Below are 14,917 nucleotides of genomic sequence, written 5' to 3'. Positions count from 1 at the left end.
TAATCTAATGTATCTCATTTGTTTTACCTTGGCTCTAATTGAATTATCTGCTTCTATGGCTTGATTCTTAAATCATAGCATGTACATATACAGTAGATTGGAAGAACTGGGATAATTTTTATTTCTTCTTATTGTCCTTTTTCTTTTTGGACTGTAACTTATAATGAAAGTTTAAGTTTCAAATAGTATGTGTGTAATAAAAAACTTGGTTAAAATTTGGATTCATTTTCCTATTTGACTTTAGGCTCCCTGTCCCACCCATTCCACCCCCCCATTACCAGAAAAAGTCAAGGGCTATTTCTGTCTTGTGGTCTCAGCATTATTCCTATAGTTTTTAGTGTCTGTGCAATATGTCTGCTGTCATATTTATGGAGATTGTCTCTTAGCTTTTCTGTCATACTCTGATTTTCTCATTGGGGAAAATAAAGGGTGGTGGGAAAACACAAGAAGTGGAAGTTATTGCTAGACTTACTTCATGGCCACTTTATGTCTATTTAGACTCCAACCCATTTTCTTTTTTCAGTAAATATTTATTGAATTAAATTTATAAATGTGCATTAGAAGTTTGCTTTATGTGGCATAGATTGACTAAAATACATTTCAGGCACAGGTTTAAAAAAATAATAAACATGTATTTTCAGTTGAAATGATCTCTGTATGATGTTTGGTGGTAACTGTCACCAACTAGGAAAATAATGTTTTAAAAAGAGACATAAAATAAATCTTGGGGGTGGGGGTTCAAAATGATTGAGAGAGAGGATGTAGAAGGACATTGCATAGAGTGCAATGCTGGCAGCTAAGTGTGCACATCCAACGCCAGTGTCATCCTGTTAGTGCTATCCAAAAAAAGTTGGCAACATGTGAATTGATGCTGTATGTTTTTCCGTTATGTCACTTCCCTCTAGCCGGGCTGTTATCTAGCACAGCTTAAAACATGAAGTATATTGGTACTGTTTGCATTTGTGATTCTAAAGTTTTGGTACTGTGATTTCATATATATCCCTGTGCATATGAACATAAATATTTTTGTTTTCTCGTGTTCGTAGGGTGTTTTAGCAAAACACCATAGAGTGTACTATTCTGATAGAAAAAATGCTTTCTTATTTTGTAATTTTTCTTTTCTTATTTTGTAATTTTTCTTATGTAAAATGCCTGATGTCAAGTGGGGACTTATGAACCATTTCCTAAAGGAAACAGAGTAATGTTGAAATCATTTCTTTTTCCTGTTACGTATTATTCTTACGCTGATGTATAGTGGTACATATTTAAGAAAACCTTTTGATTATCCCCATGAGACTGTTAGTTATTCCGACAATTGATAAGCATTTCAAAGTTGTTTGTGGCATGAAAAACAAGTAAATGTATAATGTTTTACAAAAACAATCAAATTTATAATTGTTCCAGTCAAGGAGCGTACAGTCATGTTTGTAGGAAAAATACATGCACATGAAAAAACTTGGTATGTACAACTTGTTAAAGATTGGATAGAGAGACTAGGAGATGATAAAAAGAAGAAGTAAACTTGGATGGATGGGTAGGATTATCAGAAGACCTCCTGGAAGAGATATATTTAGAACATGGCATTGAAAATCTAATTATCTTTTTAAAAAACTTGATTATTTTTATGTATTAATATACATTACAAAAAACTTTTGGATATAGAATTTTGTACTTAGTACTGATTGGTGGCAGTGTTTTCCCATCTTTTTTTTTAAAAAATAAGAATCATAACAAATACTTGAAATCTATTGAATTTTACAAAGTTATTATATTTGTCTAATACTGTTTAACTCTATTACCTGACTTGTATTTTAGAGTGATAGATATGCCAACTTCAAAAAACAAATGTATCTGTCAGATTTGAGTAAAGTAAACTACCAGATAGTCCAATAGGAGGAATTTCATGGGCAAGGCCAATTTCAGTGATGTTAGAATAGATGAAAGCTGAATGGGCAGTGAGGTCACCCAGATATTAGCATCAATAGGAATCTACTGCTCAAATTGAGCTGGAGCTGCCTGAAGGGAGGGCATCACAGAGGGAGGAACTTGTTCAGTGGAAGCAAAAATCACAAAAGGAAAACTCGCCACTGTTTGGAGACAAATGTCAAAGCAGAGGAGGGAAGGAATACCTCCCCTTCTCCTTTCTTCCCACCCTCCAAATTCCCAAACTCTACCATTACCTCCTGTTGGTTGGACCTAGCCTGAAGTCAATAGTTAATGGAACTGGGAAAGGTGGTTTGCAGGAACAGAGTTCAGGATGAATCTGAGGACAAGTTACCATTACAGGGCAATTCTAATTTTGGGAGTGGGTGAAGGGAGAGATTTAGGTAAGATTCAAAGCAATCATTTGGGGCAGGGGAATTAAGTTTGCATAATATCCAAAGCTTTATCACACCAGTTTTTCTTACTGGGGTTGAGTTACTAATGTTTTAAATCCTATCTGAAAATTTAGTTTATACATTTCTATCACGGCCTTGCTGTTAGATGGTTTTGAAAAATATCAATGAACAATCTTGTTTGTTAATTTTAGAGTTTTAACATGCTTTAAATATCAAGAAAAATTTGATCTTGTCGAATTAGAAGCAATCTTTAAGACCAAAAACCATAGGTGACAGACTCAAATTATTCCTATGACAATTAATTCTGACAAAGAATTGGATGATCCCTTCTTCCCCTTTTCCATCTTTTAGAGGTACCAAGAGTGAACAAGGAAAAGTTCAACTGGTCTTGTAACCAAGCACTATCTAGAACTTGGAAATAATGATGTGATTTCTTGTCTTTGTGTGTGTGTTTGTTGGAGGTTGAATATGCAACATAGTTTGTTTTTTGATTGAATGAGAAGGCAATGTCAGTTTTGAAATGGCAACATAATAATCAATTTGGAAAGTTAAACATTAGCCATATGTAGTGGTACGTGCAGTGAAAATAATCTTCATGAGCATGGGAGATGAGTCTGAGTAAAAAGCTTGAAGTTGGTCTGTGTTAAAATTTTGTCACATCTGGAAGGCATTGATGTCTAAGATTACATAGGTTTGATATCATTCAGGGTTAAGGCATATGGATGGGACATTATGCAGAACCTTGATTTTTTCATACTCTTTGGATTTGGCTTAAGCATTTTTGAATCATAAGGAGTTGATTTGAATCTCTATTAAAGATAAAATGAGTAACAAGACAAAATGGGAGGAATTTTGAGCACCTGGTACACAGCTCTGCACCATTATACTCTCAGTTTCCTTCTTTAAAATGGATATAGCAAGTGAACATGCCCCTCATCATTTATTTTCCCATTTCCCAAATAACCATAGTAATGAGTAGTAGATTTCATGGTGGGCTTCTGTTATTCTTTATTATTCTTTGTTAGAATTATCTGCATTTTATTTTTTAATTTTTATTTATTTTTTTCAAGATAGGGTCTCACTCTGTCACTGAGGCTGGAGTGTAGTGGTGCAATCTCAGCTCATTGCAGCCTCAACCTCCAGGGCTCAAATAATCCTCCCACCTCAGCCTCCCAAGTAGCTGGAACTACAGGCACCCACCGCTACGCCCAGCTAATTATTGTATTTTTAGTAGAGATGGAGTTTCACCATGTTGGATAGGCTAATCTCGAACTCCTGACCTCAGGTGATCCTCCCACCTCAGCCTCCCAAGTAGCTGGGACTACAGGCACCCGCCACCATGCCCAGTTAATTATTTTATTTTTAGTAGAGATGGCATTTCATTATGTTGGCCAGGCTGGTCTTGAACTTCTGACCTCAGGTGATCCACCTACCTCAGCCTCCCGTAGTGTTGGGATTACAGGCATGTGCCACAGTGCCTGGCCAGGATTATCTGTATTTTAAACTGTTCTCTTAAAATGACTGTTTGAAAGAATATTGCCCCACAAAATGCCCTATCTTCATGTCTCTGTGAGCCTGTAAACTTTTCAAAGTTCTTTCAAACACATTATTTCATTTGTTAGAATATTCTTGACCTTCTCTGTTTTTAAAAAAGGGAAATCATGTTAGCTATTTTTTGTTTTTATCAATATAATTGAGTTCCTTTCTTTGCATGCACAGTTTTAATTTGCAAGAGGAAGTTACTGTCTTCTCATTTGTTTCCTCATTTTGTCCCTTTTCCAAAATGTTGGTTCAATGATGCATTATTCAAGTAGTTTTATTCCTGGTAAATTAGCTTTTGCCTTGAAAACATGAGGACAGAAGTTCTTTGAACCACTTATAAAGGAACTGTTAGGACATTTAATACTATTATCTGCCACATCAGCAAGCTTCCTGTTCATCAAATGACTTATCTGATTTTTTCCTTCTAATATTATGATAAAGTTATTTTATGAACAGAAGCAATAATGAATACCCCACATACAAATCTACTTTACTTTGATAGAAAGTATGCTATACGTCATCTTACTCTGTTATCCAGCTAATTGTTATGCATCTTGAGATTAAATATATACATTTATTTTTATATGAATATATTATCACAGACTTAAGAGCCATAATTTAATAATAAAACAAGGACTGGTTATTAATCACATGTAAGTAATGTAAGATATAAAAAACCCATCCAGTTTCTTCTCTCTAAGCTCACATAATGATATAAACATAAACATTTTAATGATTTGGCAAAGTATCTTTTTAGCTAACATAATAGATAAATCTGTATCCAATTAAAAAATTTTTAGGAGCATATGCCTGTGAAAAAATGAGCAATTAAAAAATACGAATACGACTTTTTGGTCATTGAGTCAATCACTACATTTGTATTTGTAGAGAGGTTGTAGAAACTTAATAATTAGAATATGTGTAGATAATAAGCAAAAACTAAAAGTTATGCTTGGCATTACTGGCAGTTTGTTTGTAATTTAAGGAAGATGAACTGTTTTAAGTGCTACCAGTCATCTCGTTCTCTGTAAAACCGTGGTTAGTCATTCAACACATATTGATTGAGCATCTACTATGTGCCAGGAATATGCTAGGGCAGTAAATAAGACTCACATGTTTCTTGACCTCATGGATTTTAAAATGTAGCAGAAGAGTTGCACTCTAACCCAGTCAGTCCTTCAATTACCCGTGTTGTCAGTGTTTGCAAGGGGCAGTGCAACCAACTAGGTGGGGATTTTGGGTTTTTTTTGGAGGAGGAGGAGTACTAATTAAACCTTAAAGTACATTAAATATGTATATCTCATAGCCTTTTTCCACAAAAATACTTGTGCGTATTTCACTGTTTTATGAAATTATTTTTTTTTCCTATTATTTCTAATTCCTTTGAAAACAACTAAGACTAAACTCTTACCTTTCCTTAACTAGTTGCGACTGGGCAAGATGAAAACTGATTGGTGCATGAAATGGTTTGCTTAGGGTCAGCGTACAAGTGCTTGGCAGTTGCTGAATAGAACCCGGGAGTCCTGACTCTCCAGACAGTTTGGAGAGAACACATCCTGCTCCCTGAGAAGAAAGATTGCCAATGAAATATTAGAAAGTCTTACGTCTGATTTTAACCTAGATACATTAAGTTTTGGGAAAAATACATGAAATGACATAGCACAGAGGGGTCATGTGTACACAGGAGTGTTGTATGTGTGGGATTTAGGATAATGCGTGAAGACTCCAGGATAAGCCACATATGTAAGTCATGGTGCTAGGTAGTAACATAAATGCTGTTCAGGACTTTGGAGGTAAAACAGCACTTATTTTTCTATGCTTTCCTTTTAAGAGAAAAATTTAAGACTAATAGGATCATAAACATTGCATTTGGTTTATGTTGAAATTCTGCACTGATTTTTCAATTTGCCTCCATGATTATGTTATTGAGTCTGATGACATTCTGGTTTTCATTTCCAGATTCCTATTTCACCAACATATTCTTTGCACTACATACCTTGCTGTAAAATGCAGGTTTCTTGGTTTCCAAGAGAAAAAAAAAATGTATATTACATAGTATAGCTGAAATCCAAAATGTTTCCCAGATGGAAAAGACAGAACATTCATCTCCTCTTTTCCTACTGGATCTGGCTGGGTTTTGGAAAGGACTTTATTATTTTCATGTGGCAAACTGCATTGGCAAATTGTTCCTTAAAGTACGCAGTGGCGTGTTCATCTAATATTATAAGATATGGGCAGCATTTATGAAAGATTATAAATCTTACAACTCTCTTCAGAAACTTAAAATACAGCTGGAAATGTTTTGCTTCCAACAAATATGCAATCTTCATAAAATTCGAAAAGAAATGTTTTGAATAAATAATGTTTTAGTTTATTTCTCTCTAGTGCGAGAGCTATTTCTTTTAGTCAAAATCATGCCATAAAACTCTTCCCTCCTCTACATTAGCACCCTTGCCTCTGTATATACATTATGCTGGTGCATTTAATATATATTTTTAAGTCTGCCAGATTGCTTTGCCTTGTTTTTAAAGATAGAAAACTGGATTTGCTCCCAGGGACTCTTTCCCTAACTCGACCAGTTTAAAAACTAAGCAAGGATTGAGTCAGTTAATTAATTTAAATACGATTACAAATCAAAAACATATTATGTAACCTTGATTTAATTACCACATTTTATTTACTTAATTGAAAACACACTGTAGAAAGTCAGCAATCCTGACAATGACCAGTACGGTGTTTTTGCATTCTATAGGTTAAAGCCTTCAAAAGCAAGAACTGTAGGTGATCCTGATTATGACGTTCAGTTCACTCAATCCCTAGATCAGTAGAAAGTCATTGAACTTAATCTTAGGGTGGGGCAGAAAGGTCAGATACGATTATCCTAGCTTCCCATTGTTGGGGGGGTGGGTTGGTGCTACTTAATGAAGTACCACAGCGCTCTGGTCAGAGATGTTGGCAGGTTTAACGCTTTTTATACAGGGGTTTCATATTTGCAGGAGTTTCATTAGTAGTCCCCTGTGGTAGAATGGTTTGATTTGATTTTTTTTTTTTGATATGTGATTTTTGATATATGATTTTTTTTCCACCTTAAATTTCAGTGGCCTATGTTTTTCAGTTAATTCCCTGTGGACAAATTTCAGTCTTGAGCCTTAACAAATCCTTATTTTAATCCTTGGGATATGACGCTTTGAACCTAATCTCCTTGTTAAGCCAAAAAGTGGCTCTTTAAAAGAAAGCTTAATGATAAATAAAACAAGTGGAATGTTCAGGAACGAAATATCTACTCTCTTATTCTATAGTTTTCTTTGGTTAATGAAATTATTTTATCGTGAAGAGCTTAAATGTAGCAACATCTTTTTAAACTATGCATTTTGCTAAATCAAACATATATTTTAAAACCAATGTTAACCAACAGAAAGAGGGATCTGAAGATATAGGCCTTCAAATGTGAAATAGTAAATGGTTTAAAATATGCAGGAAACTGCATCTCCCAAATGTTATTTTGGTTCTGCCAAAATATTCAGAGAGGTCTAATTTCTCTTATTGCTCAGAACTGGGTTTAGGAGGAGTACAGATTCACTTAAAAAAAAAAAAAAAAAAAAAAAAAAAAAAAAAAAAAAAAAACAAGGTCAGGGGTTCCATTAACAAAGCGATAAAGTTAAAACTTCCCATGTACAGCTTGTTAACCAAGTTTTGCAGTGAAGTGGACTCCAAATAATTTAATGCCCCGTTGAAAAGAGACAGAGAGAGAGAAGCAGAGAGGGAGACAGGGAGATAAAGGAAGACACAGGCACACAGTCTCTCTCTCACACACACACACGTGCGCACATACACACACACACAGAGAGAGAGAGAGAGAGAGAGAGAGAAGCATGAAGGAGGGGGAGAGAGAGAGAGAGAGAGAGAGAAAAACCATTTCCCAAATATTTACATGCTTACGAGAGGCAAGGAAAACACTCAGTTTTCCTGTGTTCTTTCATTGTCTTATTTTAATACACATCTAATAGAAAATAAAATAATGTAAAACTATAATTTTGTGTCACCCAAAGCAATGAAGCAATCTTCCATTAAAACTGAAGCTGCCTAGTGTTTTAACTGTGCTGGAAAAAAAAAAGCCAAATAATGTAATAAGAATTGTGATTATGGAAAGCTAATGTGCTATAAATCCCAAGGAATCAGTCATGGGAGACAGTAAACTGCAAAGGGTGTGGTAGAAAACTTTGGGCAGAGAGAGGGGAAGAGAGAGAAGAAGGTTTCACCCAAGGAGAATAGTTTGCTCTCCGTTACCCTTAATAATATAGAAGTTTTTGTTTTACTTTTTTATTCCCCTACTATAAAATACATGCATTTGTATTCCTTGCCTCAAGCTTTTATTTCTTACCTGTTACATCTTGTTTCTGGCATGCTATATACTTAATTGTAAAAATATACTGTTTTATTATATTATCAATTAATAATGTTTTAGAGAGAAAGAAAGAGACTGTTCTAAGCCTTAAAAAAATCTCATGGTATTCTTTCATCGACAATGGGCTATTTCTTCACCTGCTTAAGGCAAAGGACTATGACAAAGGGGCCCTTTATCACATGATGACTACGTTTAGTTCTAGCAAGAGGCTGTCTGTAGGTTAATAGGTTACAGTGTGGGTTTCATTTACTCCTCTGATATCCCTTGATATAAAAGCTATATTGTTATGGAATCATAGAATTTTAGAGCCACAGGGGACATGAAAACTCACCTTGTACAGCTCCTTCTTTGCACCAAAATCATTTTAAATTAGAATTATGCTTCTCTAGTTATCTTTTTCTGTTGATCCTCAAGCTATGGTGTCAGAGAATAAAAAGAGTTCCTAAAAGAAGTTTCATCTAGGAGTAGAAAGTTTATGTATAAAGGTCATTAAAACTTTCTTGGCCCAGTGCTTGCAAAGTAGGGACCTGGACCTTCACCAAATATTTCTTCTCTTTATAGGAGATGGACAAAAAATAATTTCTGACTCAAAATAGTACGTCTTAGTCACCTTATCTTTTTCCAAATATTTCTTCAGGAAGCTGGGAAGTAGGACTGAGCCTTGCATTAGACTGGGAGACTTAGCCCTGGGAATTGTGTGTCTGTTTCCCTGGCTTGCCACAAGAAATTTATCTGTTTGACTTCTAATGTATGATTTTACACAGAGCGGTATGCTTTGTCTTTCTTTTTTGTGCACTTTCATAGTTTATAGACTGATGGTTTTCTGTTCATTTGACTTAACCAAATGTTCCAGGCCTTATTCCAAAGATTAGGGCTATATAAGGCTAAATAGGGCAGTACACCTCGTGTCATATTGTTGAGGATCTAAAGGGGATGACCTCACCATGGGGGACTTCAGGGAGGAAAAAGGGGGAACATTATGCACAGACTTGGAGACATCAAATGCAGGAGACACACAAGGAACCAAAAGGCTACAGTATGACCCAGGTGCTGATGGAGGCCAGATCAAGGTGCCGTGAATGGCATACTAGTTTCAGAATATATGTAAAGGTTTTAGCAGATGTTTAACTTAATCATTTTTGGGTCTTATAAAGATCGTCTTGGTAAAGGAGTGAAATATGTCTTAGAAAGGTGGGAAATCAGGTCATTTTTTCATGGCATTGTTCCTAAGGTCACCTTCTTTTGATATCTTTTATGATATGACTTTGCCCACCCTTCCTAGGAAGAATCATCTGTTCCCTCTTGATTTGTGTATTTTTTTATTTGTGTATTTCTGTCTCTTCAAGCAGCCTCTGAACTTCTACATGGCGTAGAGTGTGTATTCTTTTTTAAAAACAATATTTAAAGATCATTATTGTAAATTAAATATAAATTTAATAAGCATTATGGAGCACTTACTGCGTTCCAAACATTACCAAGTGTTTGGAATACATGAGCCAATCTTGGCTCACTGCAACCTGCACCTCCCAGGGTCAAGCGATTCTCATGTCTCAGCCTCTCAAGTAGCTGGGATTACAGGTGTGTGCCACCACACCCAGCTACTTTTTTGTATTTTTTGGTAGAGACAGGGTTTCACCATGTTGACCAGGCTGGTGTTGAACTCCTGACTTCAAGCAATTTGCCTGCCTTGGCCTCCAAAACTGCTGGAATTTACAGGCATGAGCATAAATCTTAATTGATTTACATTTGAATGATGCTTACATTAATGACCTACAAAAAAATCTTTGACAGTTTTGATGATTTACCTACCTCAGATAGTTGCAGTGTATCTACTCCAGAAAGTTAGTGCTCAGTAAGAAATACTTTACAGGCTATTATTTATTTATTGTCATATATATTTAACACACACTTATAGAGCTTCCACCAGATTGTCCAGAAAACATTAGAATTTCCTTTGCTTGATGGAGACAATCCAAACTAAATTTGGTTTATAGAACTGGCCTCTCTTTAAGACATCAATTAGTGTATAGAGTTCAGTGATACTAATGATTACTTCCAACTTAGATATAGAAAGTAGCTAAAGGCTTAAAAAAAAAGATTCTTGAATGTATTGGTGAATAGTTGGAAGGGTGAGGGAAGTTAGGGGAAGATAAGTTTCCCAGAAACAGTTAAACTACTGAAAAGTCATTTGGCTGTGCATTATTTTAGGATTGCATCATAACAATTCAAGAAGTATTGTGTCTGAATAGGCTGCCCATATAGAGAACAGAAGTTTTAATAGTTGCTTTGTAACTTTGGACAAGCTGTTTGATCACTTATGTATCCTAGGATCTTCCATAAAATTGGGTCATTAGAAAAAACTGCTCACTCCTCAGGTAAAGCTTAGATATTAGAAGAGCCATGAGAGATTGACTGCTTTTTACAAAAGGAGTGGACAAAAGGATTGAAAAGTTGGTAAGGGTCCTGCATGAATGTGAACCTTTTCTTGTGCTTGGAGAATCTTTAACCTGGAGAGGAAGGAACTGATTAAGTTTAAAAGATAATAATTTAGAAGTAACTTCATTACCTTTTTTTTTTTTAGAAGAATAAACATATGTTTAATCCACATTTAAAGAATGGGGAACATGAAACTTTCATAAATATGTAATACAAAACTTATTTCAGTTCAACATTATGCCCAGTCAAGTCAGAAAGGGACAACGCAGAAATGTAGAAAATAGAGATTGAGATCAAGGAAGAGAAAATGAGAGGTGGAAGGGAATGAGGGAGGACTGGTTTTGGTTGGCTGCCTTCAAAAACTCCTCTCTTTCTCTCTACTGCATCAGAATCTTTCCAGACACTAAACTGGGCGTGGTGGCTCACACATGTAATCCCAGCACTTTGGGAGGCCAAGGTGGGCGGATCACTTCAGGCCAGGAGTTCGAGTCCAGCCTGGCCAACATGGTGAAACCCCGTCTCTACCAAAAAATACAAATATTACCTGGGTATGGTGGTGTGCGCCTGTAGTTCTAGCTGCTCGGGAAGCTGAAGCACAAGAATTGCTTGAACCCAGGAGGTGGAGGCTTCAGTGAGCTGAAATAGTGCTACTGGACTCCAGCCTGGGTGACAGAGCAAGACTCTGTCTCAAAAAAAAAAAAAATTTTTTTTTCCAGACACTATACCCAGTATGCTGGGCAGCTCACAACTCTTAGCAGCCTTGTTCCTCAAAGACTTTAGCCTTCTGGAAGGTAATTTTCATCTACTGGCTGCTATCTACTGCCTTTTGAGCATGACAACTCCTAAAAGCCTTGAAGCAGCAGTGGGCTCCTCCCTTTTGGGGAGTGAGGGATGAAAGCATTTACACAGGACTTCTCAGGTGGACGCACGCTTCTCCATGCTTAGTCAACCCACCAGTCATTTTTAGATGCTTGTGTTGGGATGGACCGAACTTAGTTATGTCCCTTTTCTCCCTTTCTTCCTAAAAGTTAGTTATCATTAAGCATAGAGCCACATTAAAATGATTACTTTTTTTCATTTTAATATGTTTAAACCATTAAATATATTAATCATTTTTAATGTGGCTCTATGCTTAATATTAATAATGTCTTTTATTTACTGAGAATATAGACTGTGTCTGACTCAATGCTTTTGGTGCTTAATATGATATAATCTTGCAATGATTTTACAAGGAAGATAATATTATTGCAGTTTTCAAGATCCAGACTCCAAGACACTTAAGAGTAAGTAATTTTGTACAAGATCATGCCGCTAGTGAGGGACAGAGCCAGGCTTCACTATAACATATTAAGTACACACACACACACACACACACACAGAGCCAGGCTTCACTATAACATATTAAGTACACACACACACACACACACACACACAGAGCCAGGCTTCACTATAACATATTAAGTACACACACACACACACACACACACACACACACAGAGCCAGGCTTCACTATAACATATTAAGTACACACACACACACACACACACACACAGAGAGAGAGAGGTGGGGGGTGTTGAGCAAAGTGATGGAAGTGGTTAAATAAAACCTTTGGGTATAGAGTAATTTGACCTAGGTGGTGAATTGGAAGGGGTTTAGATGTGGTCTGAATAATTCTTTCTCTGAAGTCAACCACAATAACAGTTCATTTTTGGTTTCTCTGCCAACCGCGACTCCCTGGTTACTTCCTTTTCCAGCAGTTGGAATTAAGTGACCAATATAAGGTGACATAAGAGTTAAGAGTAGATTATAGTGTTAGAATTTACAGTCTGAAAAGTAAATGCTCTGTCATTTGCTCACTGAGAGGGCTCTTTCCTATGTTTCTGGGACACAGTATACCCTGTTTTATTTCATGAGAGGGCATGAGCTTTGGCGTATGAAGGAAAGTCTGTCATTGTGTGCCAGTAAACAGCAGATCATTTTAGAAAGTGGAATTGCTGCAAAAAGCAAATGTGTGCCTCAAATTTAGGGTCTACTTCAGCTTTCCCTCAAATGCTTGTGGGTTTTTTAGTAAGTATATTTTTTCAGTCAAAGAAGTTGGTCTGCAATTGTTGGAAATGAGAAGAAAAAATAATTTACAGCAGAAAAGAATAGAGTTTCTCAAGTGGGATGTTGTGGTAACAGGGGGTGCCATTGTTCTAGCTGGATGCTTTCTTAAGAATGGAAGAGACTTTCATTCTTTTCTCTGCTGGACCCAAATTTTAGCAACAGATGATGGAAAAGAGTTTTGTGGCACCATTTTGAAGTTGCTGTAACTAAACACGCTAAGGCTCATGCAGAGAGTCTACAACTCCTGAAATGAGGCGACTGCTGCAACGAAGTGAGAACTTTAACTATCTCAGGTTTCATCACAAGCGTGGCATTAGCGACGCTGAGGGATGCATGTCTAGACCTTCGTAAGAGTGAGACAGCTTTGGAGGGAAAATAAAACATAGGGAGGCTCTGGTCAGTGGGTGGATTATACATAAGTAGGAATTCCTAAAACGTGTTAGAATCACTTGAGAAATTAAACTGGAATGTAGTATCAATGCTGAGAGACATTGTCAGAGGGACTCAAGGGAAAAACAGCTGATGCTGTAGCAAAAAGTTACGATTTATCATTTTTATGTAGCTATCATACTCCAGGCCTGGAAAGTGGCCCATATTGTACCACTTTTTTATAGGAATGTAGAACGAAGAAGATTGATCTTCTAATTTATAAGTCACTGAATCTTGCCTTGATTTCAGAAAAAGTAATAAGAGGACTTCATGGGAGATGGGAGTTTTAGAGTATTCTCAGCTCTCTGACAGTCTTCAGGAGACTCGAGCCAGATGAAGAGTGGTCATTTCTAGTTTCTTTACTTTCATTTTGAGAAATCAGGAAACAATTGGAGGAAAATGTGGGAATCACTAAATATGCTTGCTAAGATTTCATGAGATCTGTTCTAGAATAAAACCAAAAAGACAATTAAGGAAATGGGATGAAGGGGTAAAATTCTGATCTCAGCATTACATCTAAGCTAACAGGCACGAGGCAAAGGGCAGAAATAAATAACCAGGTTTTATATGAGAAGAAACTAACAGGATGTTCTTACATTTAATAGTAGAAGCAGCAGTTTCAGTATGTTAATCACTTACCTGGAAGGACAGAATAACTCCGATGAAAAAAACCAGCATATGATTTTCCTGCTTAACCAAATCACTTTCTTGGCTCAAGTATAATGGCATGGTTTGGGGGAAGAGACTTGTCAGTATATGGCAGTATATGACAGAACTGTCATTTGTGCCCCACCTATCAAATTTTGTTGAAATTCATTATCAAGTTCAAAATTGCCTTTTCTAGGCAAGCAAAGAGGCTGCTGGAGCTGAGCCATCCATTCCTCTGGCGTTTACTGCAAGCCTAGTGCATTCACAGCCATGAACAGCACACTGAGGAAGACACAAAAGAAGTAGACAGAATCTCTGCCTCTGCTTAGGAATATGCAATTTAGTTGGGGAGACAAAACTTAAATGCTAGAACCAATAAAAGAAGATTACAAAGCAACTTGCAAGTAAGTGTATAATAATATGGGCAAATGACACAGATAAATGCAGAGGGGACAAGGAGGGAAGAGGAGTGAGCAAAACACAACAGTGTCAGATCAGTCCAGAAAGGCATGTTGCCTAACGGTTGTATATCTTCCACGTTTCTTTCTGTAGCATCGATGAGAAATAATATGGGGTAGGAAATTCAGATATACGACATTGATCTCTTCCTCCTTATCTGCAAAGTCTATCCATCTGTCATGGTTGGAAATTAAATTGATCCAACCATTTGCTCTCCACAAAGCCATGTTGGTTTCTACCTAGTAATTTATGCTTTTCTTGGTGTTTGCAAATCGATTGCTATTATGGGATGTAGACAAATCTGGGCCTGGATCCAGTAGGTTGGGGGATTATTGGAGTGGGTATGTGTACTTGTGTGTGAAATCCTGGAAAAGCGGACTCTCATTTCTGTGTATTTTACTCATTGAATAAAAACATAGTTTCAGTCTTTTAAATGCATGTTTAATTACACTCAGATTGCATTTTTAAGAGAATATATCTGCTTTATTTCATATTGCTACTGGCAGGCCTCAGTATTTGCCTAACCTTCAAACCATCTTCAGTGGCTTTGTAG

At 36.5% G+C, this 14,917-nt stretch overlaps 1 protein-coding gene across 13 annotated transcripts in view; it reads left to right on the top strand.

Moving 5' to 3' along the window:
• Positions 1-14,917, top strand: part of NFIB (nuclear factor I B) — a 232,447-nt gene that overhangs the window by 121,300 nt on the left and 96,230 nt on the right. Inside the window, exon 1 of one of the 13 annotated variants that reach the window (XM_073021608.1) lies at positions 14,068-14,309. The exons of the other annotated variants lie outside the window; for them this stretch is intronic. The gene's annotated coding sequence lies outside the window, so the exon portion shown is untranslated. Of the gene's footprint in view, positions 1-14,067; positions 14,310-14,917 lie in introns of those variants that run through there. 13 annotated transcript variants of the gene reach the window in all.

Source organism: Chlorocebus sabaeus, chromosome 12 (genome assembly GCF_047675955.1).
Source record: "Chlorocebus sabaeus isolate Y175 chromosome 12, mChlSab1.0.hap1, whole genome shotgun sequence".
Lineage (NCBI taxonomy): Eukaryota > Metazoa > Chordata > Mammalia > Primates > Cercopithecidae > Chlorocebus > Chlorocebus sabaeus.
The sequence above is the reverse complement of the archived record's forward strand: the minus strand, read 5'-3'. Positions and strand labels throughout refer to the sequence as shown.